Raw genomic sequence first — 21,573 nt, forward strand, 5'->3', positions numbered from 1 at the left:
AGCTCCAGTACCTGGACTGTCTTATAAAGTGAGTGATGATGAAAAACAAATGGATCTGGTGATCTCCTCTGCTGCAGTGACAGACTCTGCTGTGTACTACTGTGCTGTGAGGCCCACAGTGACAGGAAACACCAAAACTCTGTACAAAAACCTTTGGAGCAAAGACAACACAATACTCCACAACATCCACTAGAGGGACTCACACACTGTTAAAGCACTGATTGTTGAGTCATTGGACTGATGACAAAGACAACAGAGAAATGAAGCAGTAAAGATCAGAGACAGAGACAGAGCTGCTGTGGAAGAAGAACAGAATTTGATTGGTTGAGTTGAAGTCAAACAATCCTGTCAGCATGTAATGGGCCCCGCCCACTGAACTTCAGCTCATCCAATGACATTATTTCTTCCTCATTCTACTGCAGTGGAAGAACATTGTTCATCTGCTGTCTGCCTGGCTTTAAGAACTCCAAAGACATGTTGCTTTACCTCTTTTTGCTTCTATCTCACATTAAAGGTGAGTTTAAGAACAGGGATTAAAGTTTTGTTGAAGCTGCTGCATTAACCAGATATACAGACTGCATTTCACTACTTTTCTTCTTTCTTTGCTCTGATACAATGAAAATCATGTTTGGATCTTCTTGTAAATTGAACTGACAGAGTTCTACAGTTGATTTAGTTGTGAATGTCCACAGAGTAACACTGTACAGGTGACATTTCCCACTGTCTTCTCCTCTCAGCCTCATGGACAATGTTAGTCTAATGGCTTCATTTTCTCTACTTTTTCCAGGACTAATAGCTGGAGACACAATCTCTCCTCAGCAAGATGAAGTCAGTGGAAGAGAAAGACAATCTGTCACTCTCACATGTACATATCAGTCAGATGACAGTTATGTTTTGCTTTACTGGTACAAACATCATTCTGACCTTCAGGCTCCTCAGTTTATACTCTGGAAAAGAGCAAAAGGCTCCACAGCTGAATATACTCCAGATAATCGATATGGCTCCCAAACATCAGCTACATCCACTGAACTGACCATCACAAAGCTAACCCTGGCAGACACAGCTCTCTACTACTGTGCTGTAGAAACACAGTGATACAAAGTGTAGAAGAGGCTGTACAAAAACCTGAACTCAGATATCTGACTACTCTTCAAAGAGGAGGGAAGTGGTGTTCAAACCACAGCTTCATATCAGATGGATTCTGCTAATTCCTGTTTTATCAGAGTCAATGTGGTTCCAGCTGCTAATGAAACACTGTGGGAGGATTCACATGAGCAACAGATCCACATCAACAAGAAAACAACTACATGATGCTGCAAACACAATGCAACATGAAAACAAACACAATTATATGTTAATAACTTCTAAGTCTCCATGAAATAAACTCTGTGTTTGTGAATAATTTTAGTTTTTCTGAAAGAAAACTTGTAGCTAAATCCAGCAGTATCAGAGTTCATCATCAGGTTTCACAGAAACTCCATCATCACTGCTGTCCACTTCATACTGTGTAGGAGATGTTCCAAATTTACCTCTAAAGCAAAGTACATCCATCTTCCACCCATGCTGCATTCACTGTCCATCAGATGTGGGAAGTTGGAACACTGAGTCTCCTCATTTTCAATCTCTGTGTGTTATCTATGATCATCTGATTTTATTGATTTGTCATAAAATTGTTTTTCTCCAGATGGATTTTCCAAAGATTCCTCCTTTAATCCGACTTAAATGATGATGATGATGATGATGATGATGATGATGATGATGATGATGATTATGCTGATGAGTGCAGCATGAACTTATGCTTATGAACATTGAGGCATATGGTTTAAATATAAGCCAACTTCTAATGTTTATGTTAATCTAAACAGACAACTGTCTTAAACTTTGCTTTTTCCCTTTTTAAAATATTGTTTTCCTGAGTAGAAGTAGAAGCAAAATATGATGGATTCAGTTGGTATGGTCCTCTTTTTTTTTTACATCTGTGTCATATCCATTGTACTAAAATTTTGAAAAAGTCTATTACATAAAACTTTAATGTGAAATTTTGTTTATGCTGCCTTCTAGGACTGTATTTCTTTCCTGGAAGAAATGATCTCATATGTCAATTGTACCGCTCCCAGATAAAAACCTACTCACCATCCAAAACCTCCTTCTGTTCTCAGACATGTAACTTCAGAAGTTCTGGAGGGATGACAAGATAAATGCAACTGAAGAAGTGAAAAACACAAAACCTTTGAGTAATTCTATTGTTTCAACCATCAGCAGAGATGTACAGTGTGACCTGGGACTTTCATTTAGAAAAGAATTTAGTCTGAAAAAAATTCAAATGTCAAACTCATCAGTGCATTCACGGATATGCCCTCCAATACCTAAAATAACTACTCACCCTCCAGACCTCCTCATGCACCCTCCGTTGCACCCTCCATTCTGCATACAAGAACACCCTCCAAGCCCCCAGAACCAAGCTCCGCACTATGGGCGATCAGGCCTTTTCCTCTGCTGCTCCGAGGCTATGGAACACACTCACCTGAGGGCCCCACAGACTGCAGAGGCTTTTAAACGTGACCTGAATACTCACCTTTTTAAGAAAGCTTACTGCTAAAATATCTTTTATATAGCACCTTGGGATCGTTAGCACTTTGAGACTATAAATTATACAATTTAAAAGTGTTTTGCATTAAGAAAACTTCTGTCTTATCCATAGCTGTTATCATTTTGTCTAAACTGTTATATTAAATTCTTTATCAATAACCAATTGAAACAATTCACATCAGCCATTTATATTTTTACCTGACTTATTTTAGGCATTAGATCAGGTCCTAGTAGTCTTACAACTGCTATGCTTGTGATAAATAATATTGTTAAATCGTGAAAAGGTAAAGAGCTGTGTAGCTCTATTAATTCATTTGTGAAAAGCTTCCAACTCTTTGGATTCAAGGGTCCTGTTCCAAAGACTTAGCTCCATAGGCCTCAGTGAAATATCTCTGAACTATTTCAATAATAATCCTTCCAAAAATCCTCAATGTATTACTGTTGAAAACTACACATCAGTCTTTCTGATAGTAACTACAGATGGTCCTCAAGGATCTCACAGAGCTCAGTTTTATTTTCTGATTTGTTAGATTTGTCAAAAAAATTGCTTTCTCCAGATAAAGTTCCGAAAGATTCCTCCTTTAATCTGACATACATGATGATGATGATACTGATGAGTGCAGCATCACTGTCATATCTATAGCTTCCATCAGCCTGAATGGAAACAGAACACAGCAGGAGGAGGAGCTACACAGCTGAATATGAAAGGCTTCATGTTGTAACTGAGGAGCTGCTGTGTTCTCTCTGCTGTTCACTCAGTACAAGTGAAAATAATGTTTCTGCTTTTCATTTGGATGATGATCGTCTCCTTTCAGACGGGTAAGTCAACAGAAGATGGAGCCAGATTTTAAAACGGAGGATAAACATGAAAAACATTTAATTTATGTTTGGATTCATTTTTTATAAAACTAAACTGAGATTACAGAGAAAGAATTTAAATCAAAAGATCATGCTGAAGTCTGTCTTTGTTGTTTTCAGGATCCTCTGAGGATTTACTGACACCATTTAAAGATGTACTGATGGGTTTGGAAGGAGACGATGTGACTCTCTCCTGCAACTATTCAGGCTCTGTAAATTATCTCTGCTGGTACCGACAGAATTCTGGTTCATCTCCACAGCTTGTCATCAGAGAATATTCAGATGAAAAAGAAGAAAAGTTTTCTTTAAAACATAAGAAAGAGAAAAAGGAGTTTGATCTGGTGATCTCCTCTGCTGCAGTGACAGACTCTGCTGTGTACTACTGTGCTCTGCAGCCCACAGTGACAGGAAACACCAAAACTCTGTACAAAAACCTTTGGAGCAAAGACAACACAATACTCCCCAACATCCACTAGAGGGACTCACACACTGTACCTCTTGTTTGTTACAGAATAAACCAAAATCAATATGTTTGCTACATCACTCAAGTCCTTGTTATGATAAAGTGCAATAAATGGAGATATTATCATTTCTTAATCAACTGATAAAAAAAAATCAAGAAAAAAAAGAATGAGATGTGTGTTTTGTATAATATGGAAACAATCAATGTAGATCAAAATAAGTAACTATCTATACTTTGGTATAAATTACACAACATTTAACATGATGAAGCTCCTCATTGTAAACTGTTCATTAACAAAAAATTAATTGAACCTTAAATATTTGTTAAAGCCCAAAAAACTCCATCTTTCAGATTACACAACAATTAAACTGCACAACATACAATAAACTCAGACCATTGCTGAACCAGTTTCCAGCAGTTATTTAAGTTTTCATTAAATATTTCATGTTTTTATTTCTATTTATTTTTTAATAATTTCCCCCTGTGTACACTTGAAAATGTAATATTCTCACCTGTATGAATTTCTGTGAGGTCCAAACATTGATTACTTTGAGCAAAACTTTTCATATTTTACAAGACTGCTGGTTCACCTGCTTTATTTAGGAAAAAGAAAAAATACAGATGTTTATTTTAAGTTGAAGGTTTGAGGAGAAAATAACTCTTCTGTTATATGTTGAACTTTTACATTGTGAGGTGTTGAATAAAGAGAAACCATAAAGACCTATAATCTGATGTATAAATGGTGATGGACAATAAAATTATTTTCAGTTGGATTTTATTTGTACAAACACCTCTGTGCCGTAAAATGGAGCTCTTTATGTGTACATTTCTAGTAACAGATACAGAAGCCCTGTAACCTGGATCAGTGTTGGTGAAATTAGAAGTTATAAAGAGTCAATGTTTGATGATTAAAGTTATAAAGTCAGAGAAAAAAAAAATGTTAATTTAGTCAGACTTAGAGAAAGGATGAGATGATTTTCTATTCTTTCATTTGCCTTTAAGGTCTCATAAAATGAGGATAAAAAAAAACAATCTAGCCAGACTCACAATACCAATGACCAGAATGTTTTATCTCCAACTGACTCTCAGGCCTTCCAATAACCTCACTGACAAGCTGCTGGAAACCTGTTTTTTCACCTTTAAACTCAACTTTTTACCTCCAGCAGAGGGCGACGTTATCAAGTAGGCGGTGCTCTACTTCTGCTCTGTGTTCAAGCATTCTGTCAATAAGAACTGCTGCTGTGAAGAGAACAATTGTCAGACTGAATGTTGAACATCAGCTAGTTTCTCCTGTTGATTTAAACCTTGTTGTACAGATGGGACATTGGCTGTGGATTATTCTTGCTGCTCTTTTCTTTGGTAAGATACAAAGCTCAACATGTTTCCTCTTCAAACACTTGAACACATTACTGAGCTGCACATGAAGAGCTTTTAATGTTCATTCTTCAGAAAATCAGAGCAGATCATTTCTGCTGCCATGTGTTACCTTGTAAAAACACCTTCTATGGTTCAAAGTGACAATGATCAGTGAAAATGACATCTATTATACATGTAATAGAACTCTTTAAAGCTGCTGACTGTTCTCCTTTAATCATTCATCTTTATTGATTCACCTCTTCCTTTGCATGTTCTGTTCTTCCCCAGAGTGTAAAGGAAAAGACACAGTGACCCAGCCAAGAGAAGATGTCACTGCTGCTGAAGGAGGCTCAGTTACACTCAACTGTTCTTATGAAATTAGTTATGGAACTGCCACATTGTTCTGGTACAAACAAGAAGTAAATAGTTACCCAAAGTACATGCTGAAACGATTATCATCAACCGGAGATAATGCTCCAGAGTTCAGCAAAGACGGATTTGATGCTGAGCTCAAAGGCAAATCAGTTAATCTCACTATCCAGAAGCTTCATCTGTCTGACTCTGCTGTGTACTACTGTGCTCTGCGGCCCACAGTGACAGGAAACATCAAAACTCTGTACAAAAACCTTATCCACTAGAGGGACTCAGGCATTGTTCCACTTCTCTGGTTTGTTATCTGTCAACATTCTTTGTACAGATGAGAATAAAACATACCTCAGTGTTTTTGCTGCTTCATTGAACTTTTTGTGATGTTTACATTTTGATTCTTAATAAAATAATAGAAATATAAAGTATGACAAACTGTGACGGACTGGTTAGTCATGGGACTGCTCCGCCCACTGTCAATTTTGCATAGTTGGTGCGTTAGGCTCTTGCTCATCATCTGATGGAGCACAGGTGCGCGCCCTGATGAGCATGAGTATATATCCCCAGCACACTGGCATGGCGGGGCCTCCCCTTTTTCCCCCGTTGAAGGTTTGGTTTTGTTTGGTCACCCCTAGACATCTTTTGCATACACTACACGATTACTGATTTTGCACCTATATCATCTTTTATTCTCCTCATTTAATAAATATCAAAAAACCGTCATCCCGTCTGCGTGTGGATTCCTTTTATGTTGCACCTTTCGAGCCAGGGGTCGTAACACAAACAAGATAGTGTGTATTCTGTATTATAACTCATCAATGTGGTGTTGTGAGATATTTATAATCATGAATCTTTGCTTTGATAGATAAATATAAAAGCCAAACATTTGACAGCACATCCAGGTGAAATATAAATCCCTTTGTCAGGTGTATTTGATACAGAGTATTTTCTACATCAGGGAGTCAAAACACCATTGACTGCTATCTTAATGAATCTGGCCTCCTTTGTTTTAAAAAACACTTATTTTATGTTTGTTGGTCACCTGGAGGAACAAACACTGTATAAACCACAAAACAATCGCTTTTTTCACTTATTTATTTCAGTTTTATCTTAATGATGTGGTTTTATTCTAAAAATAACAAATCCCTACTCTTTCAGTTCCATGAGTTTTAAATGGAAAATTTAAAACTGACATGTTGATAATAAAAAACAATAACTTTCTGTCCTCTTCAGTCAACACTAATCCTACAAACTGGAATACAATGCTGCATGCTGGAAGATTTCACGCCATCCACCTTGAAAAAATGTACCTGCTAGTCATTTTGTGGTTAAAAAGGCAGAAACATGGGGGATTAGGGTGGTTGGCGCTTATCTGTGTCCTAAACCATATGACAGTAAACTCATTATTAACTTGATCAAAATCAATGCCACAAATTCAAACCAACCAAACAGTTGAAGCATTATCAACATACTTGATACAGTGTACACATGGCTAAATAGAAATATAAGTGAAACATCACATTCTCTTAAAAAAACAAATCACTGAACAGAAGAGCTCCAGACGTACAACATGAAGAGGTTTCCAATCCATCACAGGATGCCATATATGAATGCTGTTTGTTGTTGTGTACTGGATGTAAGTTTTATAATGACCCTGATGAAAGCCAAAAGCCTAAATAAGTTGACAAAACGATGAAATGTCCCATGAATAAATGTTAAATGTGTTGCTGAATTTCTTTCATCTTAATAAAATCTTTTCCCACATATTTTGCAAAATGACCAAATGAGAACTTTTTAAGGGGAACTTTTGGCAAATGTTTTGCAAGAACTGATTGTATGTTTCTTTAAATGAGTTCAGATCTGAAAGAACATTCTGAAATTTTCAAAGACTTGTCATATTTCAAAGACTGATTCCTGTTCCAGTCTGAAAGTGATATTCTGACTTGAGAAAGCTATCCAAGTTGAAATAAAATGTTTCACTTGAAATTTTCTCTTGGATTGAAATTATTTCCATAAACTAGTTGGGCTCTAGGCTGCATGGTGGTGTGGTGGTTAGCACTGTCATCTCACAGCAAGAGGGTTCCAGGTTCAACTCCCAGCTGGTGCTTTTCTGTGTGGAGTTTGCATGTTCTCCCCTTGTATACGAGGGTTCTCTCCAATTATTCCGGCTTCCTCCCACTGTACAAAATCATTCATGTTAGGTTAATTGGTGTCTCTAAATTTTTACTTAGGAGTGAGCGTGTGTGTGGTTGTTTGTCTTGTTTGTCTCGTTTGTCTCTGTGTGGTCCGTGATGATCTGGCGGCCTGTTCAGGGTGTACCCTCCTTCTCGCTCGATGACTGCTGGGATAGGCTCCAGCCCCCCCGCGACCCGACTGACGGGTTCAGCAGGTATAGAAAATGGATGGATGGATGGATGGATGGATGGATGGGATCTCAGATTCTGGTCTTTTCCCCTTTTTCTAATTTAGATATTGTTCTGAGATTAGATGATTGTTCTTTTGCTGACAAAAAATAATATTACTGCTACTAAATTACGAAGGAAGGTCTGGTTCTTCACACCTTCCTAAATTTGAGCAGGATGAAGAACTGTTTAATTTCTCCCTAAATTATATAAAACAGGTGATATAATATCTTAATAAACTGTTCATGTTCAGGTTACAGTTCATATAATCTGAGACATGTCATATGTTGACATTTCATAACCAGCTGGTTTAAAAGTACAGGTATTAACCTTGAGGTTACAACTGTGAAAAAAGTAAATCCATGCCTTAAACTCCTGTTCTAAAACAACGACAAATATCACCTCCTTGAGTCACAAAGATATAGCGTTTGGTTTCCTCACAGTGATGCTGCAGGAGGAAGAGGAACTGAGAGAAGAGAAACTACAGATCAAAGAGGAGGTGGAGATATTCAGGGAGGAGCTGAGCTGTTACTGAACTATAGAAGAGATACAAACTTCCAAATTCATCACAGTTCAACACACAAACCACAAACATTACCTTTATTCAACATGCTGTCTTTGCAGACATTTGTATTCACTCTGCTGTTTCTACTCATTGTAACAGGTTCGTTTGATTCTTTCAAGGATTCATTTCAGCATTTTATGTTTGTTGTTCAGTTATTTGACTTCTCTCTTCCTTTAGGTGTCAGCTGTGAACAACTCACTGCAGTCAAGGATGAAGAGTCCAGCTTAGAAGGCAGCACTGTTACTCTGTCCTACACTTACTATCAACCAGCAACTGAAGGTGATCAGTTTTTCTGGTATCGACAATATCCAGGAAAACCACCAGAGTTCCTGATCTCTCACTCAGGAAAAGGAACAGAAATATCAGCTCCAGTACCTGGACTGTCTTATAAAGTGAGTGATGATAAAAAGCAAATGTATCTGGTGATGTTCTCTGCTGCAGTGACAGACTCTGCTGTGTACTACTGTGCTGTGAGGCCCACAGTGACAGGAAACACCAAAACTCTGTACAAAAACCTTTGGAGCAAAGACAACACAATACTCCACAACATCCACTAGAGGGACTCACACACTGTTAAAGCACTGATTGTTGAGTCATTGGACTGATGACAAAGACAACAGAGAAATGAAGCAGTAAAGATCAGAGACAGAGACATAGCTGCTGTGGAAGCAGAACAGAATTTGATTGGTTGAGCTGAAGTCAAACAATCACGTCAACAGGTAATGGGCCCCGCCCACTGAACTTCAGCTCATCCAATTGTTAGATCGATTCTTTCAATGGCAGCTCAAGAACAAGCTGGAGGAATCTCAAGTTAAATAAAGTGTTTATTGGTAGTCACATGTCAAAGCATATCAGCGCTGGGCTCAGTGGAACAGAGCTCCCGCAGGAAATCCATCAGACTAAGCCTCGATTTCCGGGTATCATTTGCATTTATAGCCTCATAGGTTGGACTCACACTCGACCGAGTATGATTGGACATGAGTAGGTTCAACATGCTTCGTCATATTCTCTGGATCAGCCAAACAATGTGTGTGTGTATCTGCCCTTGCTTTCCCAGGCTTTCCCAATTGTTTTGTCTTCCCATTCCTGCATGGAAAAGTACAGAGTACAGAGACTATTTCATTTATAATGTCTAAGAACAAAGCCAATTTTTACAATTCTCTGGAAAGGAGCAAAAGGCTCCACAGCTGAATATATTCCAGATAATCGATATGGCTCCCAAACATCAGCTACATCCACTGAACTGACCTGGAACAAGCTCACTGTGACATATCAGCTGTGTTAATATTGTACAGGGTCCATGAGCCGGACATCGAGTTGTGTGTGTCTGCATTTACCTGAAGGCTGCTAATAAGCATATTATCAAGTACTCACACTCTTTGTGAAGGATAGAAAAAAACAAAACAAAAACCTCACTGACAAGCTGCTGGAAACCTGTTTTTTCACCTTTAAACCCAACTTTTTACCTCCAGCAGAGGGTGACGTTATCAAGTAGGCGGTGCTCTCCTTCTGCTCTGTGTTCAAGCATTCTGTCAATAAGAACTGCTGCTGTGAAGAGAACAATTGTCACACTGAATGTTGAACATCAGCTAGTTTCTCCTGTTGATTTAAACCTTGTTGTATAGATGGAACATTGGCTCTGGATTATTCTTGGTGCTCTTTTCTTTGGTAAGATATAAAGCTCAACATGTTTCGTCTTCAAACACTTGAACACATTACTGAGCTGCACATGAAGAGCTTTTAATGTTCATTCTACAGTAAATCAGAGCAGATCCTTTCTGCTGCCATTTGTTACCTTGTAAAACCACCTTCTATGGTTCAAAGTGACAATGATCAGTGAAAATTATATCAATTCTACATGTAATAGAACTTTTTAAAAATGCTGATTGTTCTCCTTTAATCATTCATCTTTATTGATTCATCTCTTCCTCTGCATGTTGTGTTCTTCCCCAGAGTGTAAAGGTGAAGACACAGTGACCCAGCCAAAAGAAGATGTCACTGCTGCCGAAGGAGGCTCAGTTACACTCAATTGTTCTTATGAAATTAGTTATGGAACTGCCACATTGTTCTGGTACAAACAAGAAGTAAATAGTTATCCAAAGTACATGTTGAAACGATTATCATCAACCGGAGATAATGCTCCAGAGTTCAGCAAAGACAAATTTGATGCTGAGCTCAATGGAAAATCCGTTAATCTGAAGATCCAGAAGCTTCATCCATCTGACTCTGCTGTGTACTACTGTGCTCTGCGGCCCACAGTGACAGGAAACACCAAAACTCTGATTAAATGTATATACAGTATGTGTAATTTTTAAAAATGTGTGAATATTGGCATCTTTCGTCATTTAATTATCCCTTTTATTTAAATTTTTTTTCAGATGATTTTTAGGGCTGCTATTTCTCACCTATATTTATACCCTCATGCTTTTTAAAAAGCTGATCAGTCATATAAATCTTTTTCCACATGTTTTGCAACAATGCAGGATCTTACCTGTGTGAGTTTTCAGGTGGAACAATAAACCATAATTTTTAGCCAAACTTTTCCCATATGTTTTGCTAGAGTTTCACTTCTCTCTTCTGCAGAACAGATTTTGTGATGTGTGAGGTTTTATGTTCAATCCTTTATAAATTACCAATTGGAAAATATCAAACAATTATATCAAATAATATCCATCTATTTTCTATACCAACTTAATCTAATTTAGGATTTCCCAGCTGTCATAAGGTGAGAGGTGGGGTACACTCTGTACATATCCACAGTCCATCACAGGGCCACACAGAGACAAACGAGACACACAACCATCTACGCTCACATTCACTCCTAGGGACAATTTAGAGTCACCAATGAACCTATCATGCATGTTTATGAGCGGTGGGAGGAAGCTGAGTACCCGGATAGAACTCACACATACACGGAGAGAACATGCAAACTCCACACAGAAGCTCCACACTCCCCAGCCGGGAGCCCTCTTCCTGTGAGGCAATGGTGCTAACCACCACACTACCTACAGCCCTGTCACAAAAGATATTGTTAAATCCTCAAACAGTAAAAAGCTGTGAAGGTTTATTCCTTTTTCTATGGTGGGACGCTCCTTTAAATTAAACTCTCTTGCCGAAAACCATTCATTAAATTCAGCTCTCACTATTGAAACTAAAATGGTGTACAATTAAAAATGATCACATTCACTTGTTCCCACCTGAAAGCAGCTGATTCTTCTATTTTGATTCTTGATGGTGTATGTAGCGAAAGAGTTCCTTCTTATGAACATTGAGGCAAATGGTTTAAATATAAGCCAACTTCTAATGTTTATGTTAATCTAAACAGACAACTGTCTTAAACTTTGCTTTTTCCCTTTTTAAAATATTGTTTTCCTGAGTAGAAGTAGAAGCAAAATATGATGGATTCAGTTGGTATGGCCCTCTCTTTTTTTTACATCTGTGTCATATCCATTGTACTAAAAATTTGAAAAAGTCTATTACATAAAACTTTAATGTGAAATTTAGTTTTATCCTGCCTTCTAGGCCTGTATTTCTTCCCTGGAAGAAATGATCTCATATGTCAATTGTACCGCTCCTGGATAAAAACCTACTCACCATCCAAAACCTCCTTTTCACAGACATGTACATCTTCACAGATCATCTTCTGCTCCAGGTCCCAGCGGTATACCCTACAAAGTATACAAGAGATGCGCCGGGCTCCTCCGAAGGGTGTGGAAGCTGATGCGGGTAATCTGGTCCAAAGGTACCGTCCCAACAAGCTGGAGAAGGGCAGAAGGATGCTTCGTACCAAAAGAGCAGGGATCCTCACGGATTAACCAGTTTCGAACCATTTCCCTGCTCAGTGTGGAGGGTAAAATCTTCTTTTCCGTGCTTGCCAGAAGAATGAGCACGTATATGACCAGGAATGGATATATTGACACCTCTATCCAGAAGGGTGCGATCGAAGGGTTTTCTGGATGCTTGGAGCACACGGGGGTCCTAAGCCAACTTATCCAAGAAGCAAAGGAGAAGAAAGGCAACCTAACAGTAGCCTGGCTTGATTTTGCTAACGCATACGGGGCTATTCCACATAACTTGATCCGGGTAGCTATGGACCATTACCACATCCCACTTCACATCCAGGGTTTGATCACCGGTTACTTGGGAGACATCAAGCTACGATTCCAGTCAGCCATGTTCACAACAAAGTGGCAGACAGTGGAGAAGGGAATAGTAACTGGGTGTACTATCTCTCCCATCTTGTTTGTCATGGGAATGAACCTGATCATCACCGCAGCGAGTATTAAGTCAAGAGGACCGAAGACTGCTGCAGGAAGCCAACAGCCAGCAATCCGGGCATTCATGGATGACCTTACCGTCATAACACCAACCCATGTGCAGGCAAGATGGGTCCTGGCGGAACTGGATCGTATGGCCACGTGGGCGAAAATGATCTTCAAGCCCAAGAAATCAAGATGTCTGGTGATTCAAAAGGGCAAAACAACTGAGAAGTTCAAGCTGCTTGTTCAAGGGGAAGTGATCCCGAACATCCAGGGGAACCCTATTAAATGCCTTGGGAAATGGTATGATGATTCCCTGTCAGATAAAAACAGCATCTCCAGCACAGAAAAACAAGTTGAAGAGTGGTTGAACAGAATTGACAAGTCTGGCCTGCCTGGGAAATATAAGTGCTGGATCTACCAACATGGCCTACTCCAAAGACTTATGTGGCTTCTCACCATCTACGAAGTGCCAATAACAGCAGTTGAAGGGATGGAGAGGAAGTTCAACAAGCACCTTCGAAGATGGTTGGGAATACCCCCGAGCTTTACATCAGTGGGGCTCTACATAAGGTCAGGTCAGCTTCAGCTCCCCCTGTCCTCTGTTGTTGAGGAGTTTAAAGTTGCCAAGTGCAGACTTTCCCTCACATATAGGGACTGGGAAGACCAACTAACCAGGGAAGCAGGAATAAGAACAAGATCTGGCAGGAAGTGGGCCGCCAGCACTGCAGTTAACCAGGCAGAATCTTCTCTGAGGACTAGAGACATCATTGGAAACCCTTGCACTGGAAGGCAGGGTCTAGGAACATCCCACTTCCAGCAGTGGTCAAAGTCCACTCCCAGGGAAAAGAGGACCTTGATCCAGGAGGAAGTCCGAAGCCTTGAGGAAGAAGGAAGAAGAGCAAAAGCCATCGAGCTCGCAACTCAAGGTGCCTGGACAAGGTGGAACCTTCCCAAAAGGACCATCACGTGGACCGAGATGTGGCGGCTGGAGCCTTTCCGTATCTCCTTTATGCTCCGAGCAGTGGACGACACCTTACCCACCCCAGTCAACTTGCACAGGTGGGGAATGAGGGAGGATCCACTGTGCAGGCTATGTGGCGGTAAAGGAACCATGGCGCACATCCTATCAGGGTGCAGAACAGCATTGACCCAGGGGAGGTATAGGTGGCGCCATGACAAGGTGTTGGCACAGCTCGCAGATATCCTGGAGCAAGAGAGGGGAAAAAAACGCCCAGCCAAAACAAAACTGCTGTTGAGTACCATCACCTTTGTAAAGGAGGGACAGAGACCAGGCGCCCAAGGCCAAGCCAAGCAGAATCTCCTGCAGACAGCCCAGGGATGGGGATTGGAGGTCGACTTAGGGAGGAAACTCCACTTCCCAGAGGCGGTACTGTCAACAACTCTGAGACCAGATGTCATCATGTGGTCTCTAGAGGATAAGAAGATCATCCTGGTGGAGTTAACAGTCCCGTGGGAAGAGAACTGTGAGGAGGCGGCAGAGAGAAAGAAGGAAAAGTACCAACAACTTGTCCAGGACTGCCGGGACAAGGGGTGGACAACATAGCTGATAACAGTGGAAGTGGGTTGTCGAGGATTCCCAGCTCAATCAGCGTGGAATCTAATGACAAAGGTGGGATTGAGAGGACACTTGAGGAAAGCAGCCGTTCGTAGGTTGGGAGAAGCGGCAGAGAGAGCCTCCTGTTGGCTCTGGCATAAAAGAGAGGACACTAGCTGGAAGCCTGGAGGAGGGGGGCAGTGACTTGGCCAAGCACTGCTGACCCGCCAACTGGAGAGTGTTGTGGTTAAGGGTCGAAACACTCTGAGAAGGTTGGGGACCACCTGATGACCCCTCCCCCAGGTCAAGGCTCGTCCATGAAAATGGATTGATAATAGCATCTTTGATGTTTAATAGAACTAACTTCAGAAGTTCTGGAGGGATGACAAGATAAACGCAAATGAAGAAGTGAAAAACACAAAACCTTTGAGTAATTCTATTGTTTCAACCATCAGCAGAGATGTACAGTGTGACCTGGGACTTTCATTTAGAAAAGAATTTAGTCTGAAAAAAATTCAAATGTCAAACTCATCAGTGCATTCACGGATATGCCCTCCAATACCTAAAATAACTGCTCACCATCCAGACCTCATGCACCCTCCCTTGCACCCTCCGTTGCAACCAAGAACACCCTCCAAGCCCCCAGAACCAAGCTCCGCACTATGGGCGATCAGGCCTTTTCCTCTTCTGCTCCGAGGCTATGGAACACACTCACCTGAGGGCCCCACAGACTGCAGAGGCTTTTAAACGTGGCCTGAATACTCACCTTTTTAAGAAAGCTTACTGCTAAAATATCTTTTATATAGCACCTTGGGATCGTTAGCACTTTGAGACTATAAATTATACAATTTAAAAGATCTAAAATACTTTTACTACATGTTTTGCATTAAGAAAACTTATGTCTTATCCATAGCTGATATCATTTTGTCTAAACTGTTATATTAAATTCTTTATCAATAACCAATTGAAACAATTCACATCAGCCATTTATATTTTTACCTGACTTATTTTAGGCATTAGATCAGGTCCTAGTAGTCTTACAACTGCTATGCTAGTGATAAATAATATTGTTAAATCGTGAAAAGGTAAAGAGCTGTGTAGCTCTATTAATTAATTTGTGAAAAGCTTCCAACTCTTTGGATTCAAGGGTCCTGTTCCAAAGACTTAGCTCCACAGGCCTCAGTGAAATATCTCTGAACTATCCATCCATCCATCCATCATCTTCCGCTGGTCCGGGGATCGGGTCGCGGGGGCAGCAGCTTGAGCAGAGAGACCCAGACGTCCCTGTCCCCGGCCACTTCCTCCAGCTCTTCTGGGGGGACCTCGAGGCGTTCCCAGGCCAGCCGAGAAACATAGTCTCTCCAACGTGTCCTGGGTCTTCCCCAGGGCCTCCTCCCAGTGGGACGGGCCCGGAACACCTCACCGGGGAGGCGTCCAGGAGACGTTCTCACTAGATGCCCGAGCCACCTCATCTGACTCCTCTGGATGCGGAGGAGCAGCGGTTCTAGCCCCTCCCGGATGACCGAGCTTCTCCCCTTATCTCTAAGGGAGAGCCCAGACACCCTGCGGAGGAAACTCATTTCGGCCGCTTGTATTCGCGATCTCGTTCTTTCGGTCACTACCCACAGCTCGTGGCCATAGGTGAGGGTAGGAACATAGATTGACCGGTAAATCGAGAGCTTCGCCTTCTGGCTCAGCTCCTTCTTCACCACGACGGGCCGGTGCAGAGCCCGCATCACTGCAGACGCCGCACCGATCCGTCTGTCAATCTCCTGCTCCATTCATCCCTCACTCGTGAACAAGACCCCGAGATACTTCAACTCCTCCACTTGGGGAAGGATCTCATTCCCGACCCGGAGAGAGCATTCCACCCTTTTCCGGCCGAAGACCATGGTCTCGGATTTGGAGGTGCTGATTCTGAACCATTTCAATAATAATCCTTCCAAAAATCCTCAATGTATTACTGTTAAAAACTACACATCAGCCTTTCTGATAGTAACTACGGATGGTCCTCAAGGATCTCACAGAGCTCAGTTTTATTTTCTGATTTGTTAGATTTGTCAAAAAAATTGCTTTCTCCAGATAAAGTTCCGAAAGATTCCTCCTTTAATCTGACACAAATGATGATGATGCTGATGAGTGCAGCATCACTGTCATTTCTAAAGCTTCCATCAGCCTGAATGGAAACAGAACACAGCAGGAGGAGGAGCTACACAGCTGAATATGAAAGGCTTCATGTTGTAACTGAGGAGCTGCTGTGTTCTCTCTGCTGTTCACTCACTCAGTACAAGTGAAAATAATGTTTCTGCTTTTCATTTGGATGATGATCTTCTCCTTTCAGACAGGTAAGTCAACAGAAGATGGAGCCAAATTTTAAAATGGAGGATAGACAGGAAAAACATTTAATTTATGTTTGGATTAATTTTTTATAAAACTAAACTGAGATTACAGAGAAAGAATTCAAATCAAAAGATCATGCTGAAATCTGTCTTTGTTGTTTTCAGGATCCTCTGAGGATTTACTGACACCATTTAAAGATGTACTGATGGGTTTGGAAGGAGACGATGTGACTCTCTCCTGCAACTATTCAGGCTCTGTATATTATCTCTGCTGGTACCGACAGAATTCTGGTTCAGCTCCACAGCTTGCCATCAGAGAATATTCAGATGAAAAAAGAAGAAAAGTTTTCTTTAAAACATAAGAAAGAGAAAAAGGAGTTTGATCTAGTGATCTCCTCTGCTGCAGTGACAGACTCTGCTGTGTACTACTGTGCTCTGCAGCCCACAGTGACAGGAAACACCAAAACTCTGTACAAAAACCTTTGGAGCAAAGACAACACAATACTCCACAACATCCACTAGAGGGACTCACACACTGTACCTCTTGTTTGTTACAGAATAAAGCAAAATCAATATGTTTGCTACATCACTCAAATCCTTGTTATGATAAAGTGCAATAAATGGAGATATTATCATTTCTTAATCAACTAAGAAAAAAATCTAGTATCAGAAAAAAAGGAACGAGATGTGTGTTTTGTATAATATGGAAACAATCAATGTAGATCGTAATAAGTAACTATCTATACCGTCACTCTGGTGCTAATTACAGACCATTTAACATGATGAACACCTCATTATACTGTTCCAACCACAAAATCAACTAAACCTTAAATATTTGTTAAAGCACAAAAAACCCCATCTTTCAGATAACACAACAATCAAATTGCACAACATTCAATAAAATCACACAATTGTTGAACCAGTTTCCAGCAGTTATTTAAGTTTCAATTAAGTCTTAAATGTGTCCATATTTTTTTCTTTTTCTTTTTTTTTTGTAATAATTTTCACCCGTTCAATTCAACTGAATTTCTCACCTTTATGAATTTCTGTGTGGTCCCAACAACAATCACTTTGAGCAAAACTTTTCCCGCATATTTTACAAGAATGCTGGTTCACCTGAATTATTTAGGAAAGGTACAAATACAGCAATTTATTTTAAATTGAAGGTTTGAGGAGAAAATAATTGTTCTGTTGTATGTTGAACCTTTACATTTTGAGGTGTTGAATAAAGAGAAATCATAGAGACCTAAAATCTGATAAATAAATGGTGACAGACAATAAAATTCTTGTCAGTTGGATTTTATTTGTACAAACACCTCTGTGCCGTAAAATGGAGCTCTTTATTTGTACATTTCTAGTAACAGATACAGAAGCCCTGTAACCTGGATCAGTGTTGGTGAAATTAGAAGTTATAAAGAGTCAATGTTTGATGATTAAAGTTATAAAGTCAGAAGAAAAAAATGTTATTTTAGTCAAACTTAGAGAAAGGATGAGATGATTTTCTATTCTTTCTTTAAGGTCTCATAAAATGAGGATAAAAAAAACAATTCAGCCAGACTCACAATACCAGTGACCAGAATGTTTTATCTCCAACTGACTCTCAGGCCTTCCAAAAACCTCACTGACAAGCTGCTGAAAACCTGTTTTTCCACCTTTAAACCCAACTTTTTACCTCCAGCAGAGGGCGACGTTATCAAGTAGGCGGTGCTCTACTTCTGCTCTGTGTTCAAGCATTCTGTCAATAAGAACTGCTGCTGTGAAGAGAACAACTGTCAGACTGAATGTTGAACATCGGCTAGTTTCTCCTGTTGATTTAAACCTTGTTGTACAGATGGAACATTGGCTGTGGATTATTCTTGCTGCTCTTTTCTTTGGTAAGATATAAAGCTCAACATGTTTCCTCTTCAAACACTTGAACACATTACTGAGCTGCACATGAAGAGCTTTTAATGTTCATTCTACAGTAAATTAGAGCAGATCATTTCTGTTGCCATGTGTTACCTTGTAAAAACACCTTCTATGGTTCAAAGTGACAATGATCAGGGAAAATAGCATCTATTCTACATGTGATAGAACTCTTTAAAGCTGCTGATTGTTATCCATTAATCATTCATCTTTATTGATTCACCTCTTCCTCTGCATGTTCTGTTCTTCCCCAGAGTGTAAAGGAGACACAGTGACCCAGCCAAGAGAAGATGTCACTGCTGCCGAAGGAGGCTCAGTTACACTCAACTGTTTTTATGAAACCAGTGATACATATCCAAGATTATTTTGGTACAAACAAGAAGTAAATAGTTACCCAAAGTACATGCTGAAACGATACTTAATCTCAGGAATAACAGCAGGAGAAAATGCTCCAGAGTTCAGCAAAGACGGATTTGATACTGAGCTCAAAGAAAAATCCGTTCCTTTGAAGATCCAGAAGCTTCATCTGTCTGACTCTGCTGTGTACTACTGTGCTCTGAAGCCCACAGTGACAGGAAACACCAAAACTCTGTACAAAAACCTTTGGAGCAAAGACAACACAATACTCCACAACATCAACTAGAGGGACTCACACATTGTTCGTCTTCTTTGGTTTGTTTGGATTCAGTTAAATTCTTTACAAATCATAAATAATCACACAACAATGTGTTCTCTGCATCACTGAACTCTACGAGTTTGTGTAACTTAGTATCTGAATCGAGCAGCAGAGAAATTAAACATCACTGATAAACAGATTAAGTTTGTGTGTTCGATCTGCCATGAGACAAAATCTGAGCTATTGTGAATTGAGCGTAATTATCAAGTATTGTTTATACACAGGCACATAAAAGCCATCCAGTGGAAAGTTAACATAGGTCGAGGTGTGAGAAAAATATCTATTTCTTCTACATTCAATATGATCAGAACTTCCTAAATGTGTAACAGTTGTAATGATGAGAGGATTTAGAGAGGAATCATACTGTGACTGTCAGTTTGGTGTTTGTAACAGAATAGGTTAACATAAGGATGCTTCTCACTGTCAGCTATTCTGAACCAAAACATCAGCTGAATACTGAAATATTCAGTCAAACAGACTCTCCATATGCACCTATTAAATCACACTGACATCCAACTGTGAGACATATACAAAAGTCTAACTAAAGTTGTTCACTCACATTCTGATGTAAATGTGTATGAATTTGTAAATATGTTTTAATTTTCACATCTTTCTCTAAGCTTGGCCTTTTTGATGAGTTTTCTCTGCACTTCTGTCAGGACTACAAAGTTTTATAGATGTTTTTTTTATGTTTTCTGTCTTGAAAATGATTTTTTTGTCTTTTTAAATGTTGATCACACAGAAATCCTTTTTCAAAATGTTTTGCACTAATACTGTTTTTCCATTTGTGAGTTCTCACGTAGAACTATAAATCACCATTTTGAGAGAAACTTTTACCACATGTTTTGCATGAATAAAATTTTTTTTATCCACAGCTGACATTATGATGTGTGAAATTTTATACTCAATTATTTATCAATAACCAATTGAAATAATTCATATCAGCCAATTATATTTTTAGCTGACACAGGCCTCATTGAAATATCTCTGAACTATTTCAATAATTATCCTTCCAAAAATCCTCAATGTGTTACTGTTGAAAACTACACATCATCCTTTCTGATAGTAGATGGTCATCAAGTACCTCACTGAGCCCAGTTTTATTTTCTGATTTGTTAGATTTGTCCCAAAGTTGTTTTTTTCCATATGTATTTTCTAAAGATTCCTCCTTTAATCTAACCTAAATGATGATGATGCTGCTGATGATGATGATGCTGAGCGCAGCATCACTGTCATTTCTAAAGCTTCCATCAGCCTGAATGGAAACAGAACACAGCAGGAGGAGGAGCTACACAGCTGAATATGAAAGGCTTCATGTTGTAACTGAGGAGCTGCTGTGTTCTCTCTGCTGTTCACTCAGTACAAGTGAAAATAATGTTTCTGCTTTTCATTTGGATGATGATCGTCTCCTTTCAGACAGGTAAGTCAACAGAAGATGGAGCCAGATTTTAAAATGGAGGATAGACAGGAAAAACATTTCGTTGATGTTTGGATTCACTTTTTATAAAACTAAACTGAGATTACAGAAAAGGAATTCAAATCAAAACATCATTCTGAAATCTGTCTTTGTTGTTTTCAGGATCCTCTGAGGATTTACTGACACCATTTAAAGATGTACTGATGGGTTTGGAAGGAGACGATGTGACTCTCTCCTGTAACTATTCAGGCTCTGTAAATTATCTCTTCTGGTACCGACAGAATTCTGGTTCAGCTCCACAGCTTGTCATCAGAGAATATTCAGATGAGAAAGAAGAAAAGTTTTCTTTAAAACATAAGAAAGAGAAAAAGGAGTTTGATCTGGTGATCTCCTCTGCTGCAGTGACAGACTCTGCTGTGTACTACTGTGCTCTGCAGCCCACAGTGACAGAAAACACCAAAACTCTGTACAAAAACCTTTGGAGCAAAGACAACACAATACTCCACAACATCCACTAGAGGGACTCACACACTGTTAAAGCACTGATTGTTGAGTCATTGGACTGATGACAAAGACAACAGAGAAATGAAGCAGTAAAGATCAGAGACAGAGACAGAGCTGCTGTGGAAGCAGAACAGAATTTGATTGGTTGAGCTGAAGGCAAACAATCATGTCAACAGGTAATGGGCCCCGCCCACTGAACTTCAGCTCATCCAATGACATTATTTCTTCCTCATTCTACTGCAGTGGAAGAACATTGTTCATCTGCTGTCTGTCTGGCTTTAAGAACTCCAAAGACATGTTGCTTTACCTCTTTTTG

At 39.8% G+C, this 21,573-nt stretch overlaps 1 pseudogene; it reads left to right on the forward strand.

Annotated features, from left to right (window-relative positions):
• Positions 1-8,479: 8,479 nt before the first annotated feature.
• On the forward strand, positions 8,480-14,620 carry LOC142398691 (uncharacterized; annotated as a pseudogene).
• Positions 14,621-21,573: the final 6,953 nt, after the last annotated feature.

The sequence above is a fragment of the Odontesthes bonariensis genome, chromosome 14 (assembly GCF_027942865.1).
Source record: "Odontesthes bonariensis isolate fOdoBon6 chromosome 14, fOdoBon6.hap1, whole genome shotgun sequence".
NCBI classification, from domain to species: domain Eukaryota; kingdom Metazoa; phylum Chordata; class Actinopteri; order Atheriniformes; family Atherinopsidae; genus Odontesthes; species Odontesthes bonariensis.